This window comes from Poromitra crassiceps (assembly GCF_964638095.1).
Source record: "Poromitra crassiceps genome assembly, chromosome: 15".
Lineage (NCBI taxonomy): Eukaryota > Metazoa > Chordata > Actinopteri > Beryciformes > Melamphaidae > Poromitra > Poromitra crassiceps.
The window spans coordinates 33,975,422-33,988,175 of NC_139634.1; the positions used below are offsets into that span (position 1 = coordinate 33,975,422).

General features: G+C 45.2%; 1 protein-coding gene across 1 annotated transcript in view; it reads left to right on the forward strand.

Annotated features, from left to right (window-relative positions):
- rapgef2b (Rap guanine nucleotide exchange factor 2b) overlaps positions 1-12,754 on the forward strand; it is a gene marked incomplete at its 5' end in the record, with an annotated part of 140,845 nt that overhangs the window by 88,099 nt on the left and 39,992 nt on the right.

The following is a 12,754-nucleotide window of genomic DNA, read 5'->3' on the forward strand; positions in this document are numbered from 1 at the left end:
TACGATCATGATTCCTGTACACACATGTAAATAATGTTGCAAATGATCAGATTTTGTAATGGTTAAAGTATTACAATTCAATACTAATGGTATCATAATTAGTATTTATACTAATACTACTAAAGTAGTTTGTTCTCTTTATCAAAACAAAACGGGGGAAAAAAATCTCGATGACAAGCACAAACACATGAACAATATAATAAGGCTCTGTTTTGTTGTTTTACTCATTGAGGTAATAGTGAAATCATAGTAACAGTCTTAATAGGTAATATGTAGTCATAGTCCTTTGTGTTTTGGTTGCGGATGTGAATTATTTGGCTATTTGGAGATAAACAGCTGCTGCTCTATTGTGTTTTGCCTGGGATGACCTTTAAATCCCATTGTTGCTTTGTTGTCTTTGTCATTTAAAGTGTCGTCGTCCTCGTATCTGTCAGTCAGGAGGGAGGGCGGGCCTTTCATATATGGAACCGTCTGTTTGTCCAATAAGCAGAGAGCCTCCAGGGGCAAAACACAGACACACACGCATACATGCGCACGCACACACACACACACACACACACACACACACACACACACACACACACACACACACACACACACACACACAGTATTTCTCTCTGCTTATGTTGTTGTGTGGGTGGTGAGCGTGAGAGGTGGTTGTCTGTAGTTTTGGACAATAAAGCACCAAGTTACAACTGAACATTTAGTCCACTTCATAGAAAATAGCGAGATGTGTATCGACTTCGAGATATGACTTTTGGTCCATATCGCCCAGCTAGATATTCCAGCTCTTGTTAGCGATGGTACTGCTCAGTCTGGTACAGCTGGGCCAAGGTGAAGTGCGGGCGGGAGTCCCATCACACCAATTTCTCTCTCTTTCTTTCTCTATCTCTCTCTCACACACACACACACACACACACACACACACACACACACACACACACACACACACACACACACACACATTACCCCCCTCCCTCCTCCATTTTACCCTGTCTTGCTGCTGCCGTCGCCACAGCAACCAAAGGCCCTGGGGGGGGGAGGGGGGAGGGGGGGTGATGGAGTCGGCGGTCACTCGGTTGCCACGGCGATTCCAGCTGAGTGACAGCGGTGACATCACTGGCTGCCACCAGTCTCAACACTGGTGCAGCTGCCCATTTCAAACACTGTCCCTTCATCCTCCTACGCCTGCTTCACACTGTCTTTCAGCTTGTTTTATCATAGCCTCTCTCTCTCTCTCTCTCTCTCTCTCTCTCTCTCTCTCTCTCTCTCTCTCTCTCTATCGTGATATGGCACAAGTGTTGTCTTTTCCTGGTTTTAAAGGGTGCATACAGCGTGATTTTTTATATCAGACAGGTGACAATATGAAGTATGTTGCTACTGAGCTGTAGCCTATATATTCTTTCTCTTTTGAATGATTTCCTTCTATTGATGTGTAGTGTTGTGTGTGTGTGCTGATGGTGACGGTGTCGCTGCATCGTCATGTCACTTGGTTATTGTTGTTGCGTTGTGTATTGTTATTATGAAACTAATAAAAAAGGCTGCATAGAAAAGTCATGGCAATTTCTGAGCTTATCAGACTGTCCCAGCTGTTCTGTTAATTGCCCTTACCCACTTAGCCATTATATCCACATGACTGATGATTATTTATCAAAAATCTCTGTATAAATATTTTGTGAAAGCACCAATAGTCATCCCTGAAATATTGTTACAACATCGGCATCAAGGCATTTGGTCAAAAATATAGTCATATTTGATTTTGTCCTTTAGCCCTTCTCTCTCTGTTTCTGTCTCCCTCTTCTACTCCCTTTCTCCCTCTCTCTCTATACCTCCTTTACTCTCTCTGTTCCTCTCTATACCTCCTTTACTCTCTCTGTTCCTCTCTATACCTCCTTTACTCTCTGTCTCTCGCAAGAGGAGGCGCCGCTGCTCTCCGTTTTATCTCCCCACCCAGGAAATGGCTTTCCCTCATTGCGTTACTATGCCAACCGGCTGCAGGCAGCCCGCGGTCCTGTGCCGAAGCGAGCGTGACGATGACGGCATTACTCGCGCCGGGCTCTCTCTCTCTCTCTCTCTCTCTCTCTCTCTATCCATCTCTCCAGCTCGCTCGCCCGCCGCTAGATTTTCACCTCCACTTGACTGTGCATTTTACCCCTGTCTTGTGCCGCGTCTCGCTTTGTATTTCATGTAATTGCATCTGTCCATCTCTCTCTCTCTCTCTGCCTCCTCCTCCTCCTCCCACACTGCCTTCTCATCCACCCTTCTCTGCTTTCCCTCTCCTCTCTCTATCATCTGTGATGGGGGGGGGGGGTGTTTAAGCCATCCAGAGGAGCCATAGTGGCTGCTCTTAGTACAGCATCACTGTCAGGCAGGGAGGAGGTCCTTATTGCACTCCCCCTCCCCTCCCCCGCCCCCATTCACACACACACACACACACACACACACACACACACGCACACGCACACACACACTCTCATCCTACTCGCGGTCACAAACAAACCCAACGGGGTTCACAAAGCTCGCTGGAGTCTGGCTTCTCCGGGTCTCCAGATAATCTGGCGGGTGCGTACAGGCGTGTGTGTTTGCGCGGTCGCTCGGACGGTGCGTGCGTGTGTGTGTGTGTACGCGTGTGTAGAGAGGGGAGGGGAGGGCAGGCTAGAGAGGGAGAGGGAAGGCGGAGGGAGCAGCAAACGTGAGGAGTGAAAGTGTTGTCAGCCATTTTTCTCATCCCCCCCCACCCCCCCCCTATTTTTCTGCGTTATTATCGGCGCGCCGCTCCGCTACTCCCCCGGCTGGAGATGTGATTGTCAAGCGGGGCCAGAGAAGAGGCTGGCTCGTCCTCTCTTGGATTAGAAGCAGAGAAGAGGCTGGCTCGTCCTCTCTTGGATTAGAAGGATCTTTTCTCTCTCTCTCGCTCCTCGTCGGGGTTTTTTTCTATCTGTTTCCCTGGGAGCAGCCAGGGGAGGCAGAGAGCGGATACTCCCCAAAACTCCAGCCGCCTCCTGCATGCAGACACACAGACAGGCAGACTGGCTGAAGATGGGGGTCTGCGCTGTAGCATAGAGGCACGGTCCAGGATGTTAGATTTGGACCCGGTGAACATTTTGTCATTATGAAACCATTAGCAGCGTCAGACAGCCATGGAGTCCCGAGCCAGCAAGATAAAACCCCGGTAAGTAGCCTATTGACGTGCATCCACCCCCCCCCCCCCCCTCTCCATCCCCCCCCCCCCCCCCGCTCTCTCATTTATGAGCTGCTAGATATGATTACCGGCTGTATAATGGATGTGCATCGCATTTCCATCGAGCCGCGCACAAGACGAATGAATGAAAGCAGGCCGGGCCAAGGACGAGACCTCAACGTCTCTCATCATCTCCCCTGTCCAGCCCTGTGATGTGTGTCAGTGTGTTGTAGAAACGGCCGCCATGTGCTTGCTGTCAGACACGCACACACGCGTGTGCGCACATACACACACACTTGTGCGCACACACACACATGCACGCACGCGCACTTACACACCTTAATGAAAAAAGGTACTATAGCAATCTTATCATTTACTTTAGCCTACAAATATCAGCAAAGCTAGGCCTATATAATATCCTATACAGGAATATCATAGGGGTCAAAGACACGCGTAAAGTTCCTTTGGGGATATAGGTGATCTTTCGTGTGTGTGTGTGTGTGTGTGCGTGTGGGAGGTGGGTTGGGGGGGGTTTACGACCGACGTCTGTGCCCTCATTATGGTTTACGACGCACTAAGGTGACAATACTTGATTGTGGGTCGCGCCCATGAAATTGCCACGCCGGTGTCGTTTGCTTTGGGGGGAAATGCTGTATGAGCTATAGATCAGAGTGGCTTTGGGGAGGGGAGGGGAGGGGTGGTGGGCTGCTCATGCCAATGTGCAGGGATGTAGTGGAGGGTTAACGCACCCTTTTCCAGCCATGACCTAAATCTCTTCTGGGTAAAACCCTAGTATATCCTGTAAGAAGGATCAGAGTGACGTAAAGTAGGGGTTTGTAAATGAAAAAATGCTCTGAAATCTAATATATTAGAATAAATATATTATTTAATATATAATGTAATTTTTTTGGGTGCACATGGTGGTTGTATGACACATAATGATCATGCACCAAGTGGAAGTCATAGTTTAGCCACCGGCTTATTTACTACTGCTGCCTGTGAGTGCTGTCCATGGTGCTGGACGCAGCCAGCAGCTGGCAGACATTGGAGACCAGAGAGCTGCTACAGGAACAGGACTAATCTGAGAGCTGCTACAGGAACATGACTGATCTGAGAGCTGCTACAGGAACAGGACTGATCTGAGAGCTGCTACAGGAACAGGACTGATCTGAGAGCTGCTTCAGGAACATGACTGATCTGAGAGCTGCTACAGGAACAGGACTGATCTGAGAGCTGCTACAGGAACAGGACTGATCCTGAGAGCTGCTACAGGAACAGGACTGATCTGAGAGCTGCTTCAGGAACAGGACTGATCTGAGAGCTTCTCCAGGAACAGGACTGATCCTGAGAGCTGCTACAGGAACAGGACTGATCTGAGAGCTGCTCCAGGAACAGGACTGATCTGAGAGCTGCTACAGGAACAGGACTGATCTGAGAGCTGCTACAGGAACAGGACTGATCTGAGAGCTGCTCCAGGAACAGGACTGATCTGAGAGCTGCTACAGGAACAGGACTGATCTGAGAGCTGCTCCAGGAACAGGACTGATCTGAGAGCTGCTACAGGAACAGGACTGATCTGAGAGCTGCTACAGGAACAGGACTGATCTGAGAGCTGCTACAGGAACAGGACTGATCTGATAGCTGCTACAGGAACAGGACTGATCTGAGAGCTGCTACAGGAACAGGACTGATCTGAGAGCTGCTCCAGGAACAGGACTGTTCTGAGAGCTGCGAACAGGACTGATCTGAGAGCTGCTCCAGGAACAGGACTGATCCTGAGAGCTGCTCCAGGAACAGGACTGATCCTGAGAGCTGCTCCAGGAACAGGACTGATCTGAGAGCTGCTACAGGAACAGGACTGATCCCGAGAGCTGCTACAGGAGCAGGACTGATCTGAGAGCTGCTACAGGAACAGGACTGATCCTGAGAGCTGCTACAGGAACAGGACTGATCTGAGAGCTGCGAACAGGAACAGGACTGATCTGCACTTGAACAGTAAATGGATTGATTGGCTGTCTGCACTGCTGGCATCATTCACACACCGGGGCCACACACATAGACACACACGCTGTAAGGCTGTAAGTCATAATGATTGACGGATCCTCCCAGACTGCAGAGCACAGATCCCTAACGAAAAATCACCATCATATTTCTATACTAGTCCTATAGGGATTTATGTCTTGTCTGTGGTACTCAGTTGTGAGTCTATAGAACCCCTTATCATATGTAATGGTACTCTTTAATCTCCCATGGCAAATTGATTGAGTTCAACTTGAACTATAGGTGTATCAATTGTTCTGTAGGGTTTTACTGTGACTTATCCTCTTCACTGTTTGACTGGTTCTCCAACGCCTTTACAGAAAGTCTAAATATAAAGCGATATAAAGATATAAATAGAAAGATATAAATAGAAAGTCTATAGTACATATCCTCATACAATTGTATATAGGATTACTACGCGTTCTTTTTCATAAGGGTTGCCAAAGCAGCACTACATAATCCTCTAAAGGAACATTTACACAATCTCTAATTAAAGAATCTTTAATAACAGGATAACACATTCATACATTGCCAAAGCACGTCTAAAGCCCAACATCCATTCAGCTCAAGCTTGAGTCAACAAACAAACAAGCGAACACATGCATTGAAACTGTAAAGGACAATTACGGAAAACATAAAAAATAATAATAATCTAGATTTGGGTAATTTTTCAATTGGCTGTCTCTCAGTATGGAAATTGCCTCAGAGTTTTATTTTCTCTGTTAAATTTTTGAAATGAATTGTGTTTTTCACTACCATGGCTATTGAAAAGGCTAGATCTCAGCTAGATGGTTCACCTCTCTCCCTGCTTCTCTCTCGTGCGCCATATTAAATAAGCTTTTTTTTTTTTTAGCATATTAATGAAGGCCTGTGTAAATATTCATTTGGCCCAGCAGGAAACCCGCCATGGGCAAAGTCAATAACAGCCAGCGGATCTTATTACAGTCATGAATGACATCATGGTAGTAGGCCCATGGCCATTGGCTGTGAAACTGTATGTGTGTATAGTCCCCAGTTAGCTTATCTGTGTGATATAAACCTGTGTGATTCCCCTCTTATTGTTCCATTTGATCTGCTGTCTCCAAGAAGGCACACGCCGTTCCACGCCATGCAATACAATTAAGCTTGATTTGTTAGGCTTTTATTGACTTTTATGGCTTTATCTTTTGCTGATTTGCTGGCCCCACATGCTGTCTCCTTATCTCTAAACAGTTTATAGCCTACTGAAGATGGGGGCACACGTATTTTTATCCAGTCTGGTCTTGGATATTAAATTTATTGGAAATTGTAATGGGGGGCAGTTTGTACTGATATACTGCTGATAGAATTGATTGGTTTACATTTGTGTGTTAGGTGTAGGCCTATTTCATTAACCATGAACCCTTGAATATCATTAAACCCCCACTGCTTCAAATATACATGGGTGTCAATGAGGAAATAAAAAATATTTTTTATTATTATTATTTCCCCTTTTCATATGTTTATCCATCCAGTAGCAGCAATATGCTTATGGCCAAGGAGTTAACGGTTCTTGTTGATTTATTTTATTAGTTGGTCAGAAAATGTATGTTAGCATAGTATTATGTTTTTCATATTATAGCAGTCTAATCAATTGGGGGGGGGCGTTAATACAGCAGAGTATCGTGATATTTTGTGTGGCAATATATCGTATCGCATGAGTGGCAAGTATCGCGATATTTTATTATATAAATTGTCAGATGCATGCAACATTTATGACTGTGATGTCAGTCTGTCTACTTGACAATTTTGCTGAAATAAAAATGGTTGAAGACTGGAATTTTTTTCTTCGATTAAACACGTTGATAAAGTTTTCGTTTGGGGACATAATTTGCAGTGGGGAAAAAGGTAACAAATCGTAATATATCGCAATACTCAATATATCGCAATACTCTCATATCGTGACTTACGTACTGTATCCTGATGAGATCGCATCGTGGTGTATCCGGTGATTCCCACCCCTACTAATCAATTGAGTTATGAAGTATACCTCAATATAGGTTATTTCTCTAACTCGAGATTGCAGAATAAGTATAATTTCAAACTGTATTTCCAAAATACTATAGCCATTTGAGATTGTCACATGAAGTTCATCATGTAAAACACACACAAAAGTGTATATATTTTTTTTTACATGTAAAGTGTAAGCCTACTTAAAGGAACACTCCGCCCATTTTCAACCAGCTTTGGATCATTAGAACATCAGTAGTATATCAGAAAACTGTCAACTGTTTTGAAGTCTGTCATTTAATTTGACAGTTATTGAGTGTTAAAGTGTGGACCAGTGACATCACTGGTCCACACTAACTCAAATGAATAACTCATTAACTCAAATCAACTCTCAATAACTGTCAAACTATTAATCATTCATCTAGTTTGACAGTTATTGAGAGTTGATTTGAGTTAATGAGTTATTAATTTGAGTTGATGTGGACCAGTGATGTCACTGGTCCACACTTTAACACTCAATAACTGTAAAATTAAATGACAGACCGTTTACAGTTTTCTGATATACTACTGATGTTCTAATGATACAAAGCTGGTTGAAAATGGGCAGAGTGTTCCTTTAAAGGGGAAAAAAAGGTTGACACCTGGAAAAAACCTCAGCAACAAAGCATGATGATAATAGTCTGATGGCCTGTGTGCCTCATTGCGTATAATCATCTCCCCTGTCTAAGTGCTGGCCTGTGTGCTTCTCCTGAGTGCTGGAGCTGTCACCAGGGAGGGGGAAGCCCAGAGAGCATATCAGGCCCATTTAATCGGACACCCTGCCGAAAGGGCCTTAATCTCTTGATCCGCCTGGCTCAGGAAAGCGAGGAGCTGCCGCCGTGGTGAGGGGAAACTCTGGGATGTTGCCCCGCGGTCTCCTACTCCTCCAAACATCCACATTTTTCCATTCTTTGACATGTAGGCACAGAGTTGTAGCCACGTCTAAACTGTTTTGAATGGCACGGCGGCCTCAAGCGGGTTCAGCTGCTTGCGTTCGGAAAGAGAAATTGTTTCGTTGTGGGTTTTAGCTCCCGAATATCACATTTTCATCCACAAATATACAAATCTCTCTGTCCCATGAAATTGGACTCTTCGCTGAAACTATGAGTCATTTTCGATGCTCTACCGCGCTTGGAGTTCCACGAAACGTTGGAAGAAGCCGAGCTCACCAAACAGGCCGAGCAGTTCCGGGCTTGGCCTTCGGGTGCAGTAGCACAGCTTCACCCTCAGCTTCCTGTATAAAAGGCGGTAATGAGATTGAGAGCCAGCCAGCTTCTTCCACAGGGTTTCCGACCAGCAATCTAGGTCATTAGGTCGACAGTGTAATTTAAGGAGCGGCACATCTGCTCACGTGTGGGCGGGGCTCTGCTCACATGTGGGCGGGACTCTGCTCACATGTGGGCGGGACTCTGCTCACATGTGGGCGGGACTCTGTGTTATGGGTCAAGCATTTAGAGCAAAGCTTAATCCTCCTGTGACAGCTGATTGTCAATAGTTTTGGCTCGTGGTTTTGGAGAGCTTATTTCATTTGATTGCCAGAGAACATTGAATGTAAAGGACAGGAGCACTGACGGACCTACAATAAGCTAGGAGGCTAATCACGTTTTTTTTTTTTAATGTTCTGGTTAGACTCAGTTCTCAGTCTCCGTGGCGCTGTTGGCGCCGCTCGCCAAACGTCTCTGAGAGCCGAGGCTATGTTCTGCTTGCAAACTCTGCATAGCGTTCAGGCCTGACAGCTTACTGTACACGGCACGCGACCGGCAAGCAGCTAAGCGTCCTGTGGTGCCACTGATTAAAGAAAAGTCGTTTCACGTTGCGGCGGCCGCCATCTTGGCCCAGTCTTTAGCATGCCGATGGAGAGAAGAGGTCAGAGGTCATGTGCTGAATGGAGCGTGGCTTATTGACTGACAGACGGATGCCCTCAATGAGCGGAGAGAAAGGACGAAGAGTTTATTATCCCGCTTTCCATCCCTCCCATTATCTCTCCCCTCTGTCCTCCCTTTTCCAGGAGGCGGGGCTTGTGAGTGTCGGGGCGGGAGGAGCTATTATGATTGACATGCAGCCCCTCCAGTGTCTGCGTGGAAGTCTGCAGCGACAAACTCCACACTACTAATAAGGAGGGAAAAACTCAATTTACCCACAGTGCGCCTCCACTCATTAGCATAATAATAATGTCTTCAATATTACAGTATTACCATCACATTAGAGCGACGTCGAGTTCACACGGCAGGCATTTAACCCACGCTCTTATCTAGAGTGGCTGGCAATCAGGGGGTCAAAGCCGGCCACCGTACCCACATGATAAATGTAGCAATCACAATAATATGAGGCTAGAATAGTGAGTTTACGATGTCACATCGCTTCACACACAGTGACTTGACTTCCAAGCTTTGTATTAGAGAGTGATACACTCAGCCCGGAATGTGTCGTTTGTCGCCCCAAAGTCATCAACAGGAAATGTGATTTGGTTTAGCGAGCGCCGTTTCAAATGAACAATGACATTCATCACCGTAACACAATAGTGTCCACTGTCCAGTCAGTAATAATGTTGGAAGTCAGCTGGAGGCGTTCAGAGTGAATTGGACCAGATGAGGGGATGGGGGGGGGGGGAAACGGCGCCCTGAGGGGGGTTAGCGGCTGGCCCCTCCGGTCGGCCATTTTGGTTAGTGCAGCGATCCAGATAATTAAACCTGATGGCAATCTTTGACACAGTGTAATCACATCACACCTCCGAGCCGGTGGAAGCGCACAGAGTTACTGTTAGAGTTAGAGATGCTCTGTCTGCCTCTCACTCTCTCTCGACACACTTTGCAGCACAAAGACACAGAAGACAGCACGCACTGTGAAGAGCCATATCTCACGTTCAGATTGCCCTCACAAACATGTAGGCTGCAGCTGACAAAGTGCCCTAAATAGCTCACACACACACTTCTCAACTAGAACTGTGTGAGATCATTATTCGCTACGCTACAACCGTTTCAAGCTCTTCACTTTTTCAGCGTGGTTCCGTCTCAGGGTACAGTTCATGAATATTGAGAGGTCGCAGTCAAAACTAGTTTCCCAATTCCCATACAGCATAGTGTTAATTCTGGCAGAAAAACTCTTTCCCCCCAACCCCTCTTCCCAAACTCTTTAATTAAGCTGTAATGCAGATGAGTGCTTCAGAAGTGGTGACGATGGTGGTTATCTCACAGTACGTTTGAGACGAGATGACGGCCCAAACCCCATTTACTTGCAAATGAACCTACAGATGTACAGTATTTCCTTCACCACGTCGCTGCTGTGACAGTGTAGTCCTTCACACACCCGAGTTCATTTTGGGGAAGGAAACACATTGTGATCCGACCTATTTGAGATCCTATTTGACCTGCGCGGCTCAGATGGGAAGAGTTCACGCCCCCTTCCTTCGTTGAATGCAGTACAGCATGTTCTGTGGCACCAGCGCACGCTTTGTTTACATCGCGATTTATTGGTGCAACGATTGTTCCCACTCTGAAATAGTAGTCTGACCTTTCTATACCAGTACAGGACACTATGTCACAGCTAGCGAGGAGTTGTACAATGTACTACATACATACAGTATGATTTGAGGCTTTCAAAGGTGTAACAACGTAAACCGACAAGCAAAATGCACCTGTATTTTGAGTTAGGGTTAGTTAAATCACAAAACCAGTTACAATGAGTAAATAACATATAAATGTAATGTTGAAAGAAATGGGGGGGGGGCAGATACGTCCTGTGTCTTTATTCTCATCAAAGGGCACATTTTCTATAAATAATAATAAAAATGGCTGAGATACTACTGTATCCTGTGCTGATTTAAGTTGCCACGTTTGACGTTTGTTTAGTGTGAATCCAATCTTGATGACCATGCCACAGCCAAAGGGGGACTTGAAAGCAGCACAGTGCAATCTCCCTTCGGAGTATCAAACTATATTGGTAAATAAAACATATAGCCATCAAATATTCACATCAACAGGCCTCGTGAACCAGTTTATACCATTTGATTAAATCCATAACTTGTCCCTCTGGCATTCTGGTCGGATTTCACTTTCATTTCTAAAATGCTGTATAGATTCTGGGAAAAATAGAATCATGTCAAAAAAAAAAGTCACCTGAAATAAAATGTTAACTCCAGTTGCTCATAATATTTACAAAATACAGACGATATAACGTGATGATATCTTGTAAGTGACCCAAGATGACAAATAACATTTTCACTCGCATGCCAGGGATCATTTTGTCAGAGAAGTTATCACACTATCACAGGGTAGATATCTCAATTTGGAGTAAGCAGTGTTCATATCCAGTACACACAGATTAGCCAAAACACAAAATTGTTTGCTATACTACTAACTGCTGTAGCTGTTTTGTTTTAGTCTTCCTTGTCTCCTTAAAATTCAGCAATGCTCTCACTGCTGCACTGCACTTGGGATGGGGAGGGGGGGGGGGCACTAGCGTATTTTGCATTTCAGATTCATCTCATAGAAAACTGGGTTGGTTCATTTGCAATATGTCTAATTACAGTAGCACTGTACACTACAGTATGTATTACTCCCAGGCTTTCCCTATGCTGCCTGGTGTTCATTTGGGTTATGTGAGTTGCATGCTTTAATTAGGGCATTTCCTCGGTCTAATGATTGCTTCTTGTTTTTGTGCGCAGTTCCTAAAAGGCGTACTCACACACAGTTAGGAGGACTAACATAGTTCATCCTCAACACCCATCGCTCTCTGTTGTGTAAAAGATCCTATTACTTTTTACTTTTTGAAAGCCCATTTATCATTTCCAAAATACAGACTTTTTTTTCTTCGCTTCTGGAAAATGAGCAATTCTTCTACGTTGTGTTGCCTGGTAGCAGCTGGATGGTTTGCTGTGCTAACTGGCGGTGGTAGTGCAGGGTGGTGGAGGGGAAGGCTTCTAAATGTCATGCCATTACTTACTTATTCAGGCCCATATTGTGTTAACCTTCATAAACGTTTCTGACAGATTCCCTGCAAAACATCATTAATAACATTGTCCTTTGTTTTGCCTTTTCCTCGTCATTCATTATTTTGGATAAAGTTGAGCTTTCGCAAAAGGGGCTCATTAGTATTCTTTGATGTATGCTGCTGGCTGGTATGCTGTTAGGGTTGTCAAAAGTATTGATAGTATCAATACAAAAAATTTGAAACAGATACAATACTCATTTGCAACAGTATGATACCAGCAGTGTTTTCTCTTAATGAAAAATCAAGCATATGACCGATTTTCCCCTTCCTATCATTGGTGCGTATCTGTTGCTTCAACAAGCTCAAAGTGTTCTGATAGGCTGATGACTAGAGCAGGGGTCATCTGATAGGCTGATGGCTAGAGCCGGGGTAATCTGCTGTTTAAGTGCAAAGTTTTATCGGGCCTAGATTATGGAGAGGTGTGTGCCTGTCCGTCCATCGATATTTCCCTGGCTATCGGTATCGAAGTAAGAATTCCACTATCGTGACACCCCCGATTGATGCGTAAGTGTATCTATTGGAGTTGTAGTGCCTCAG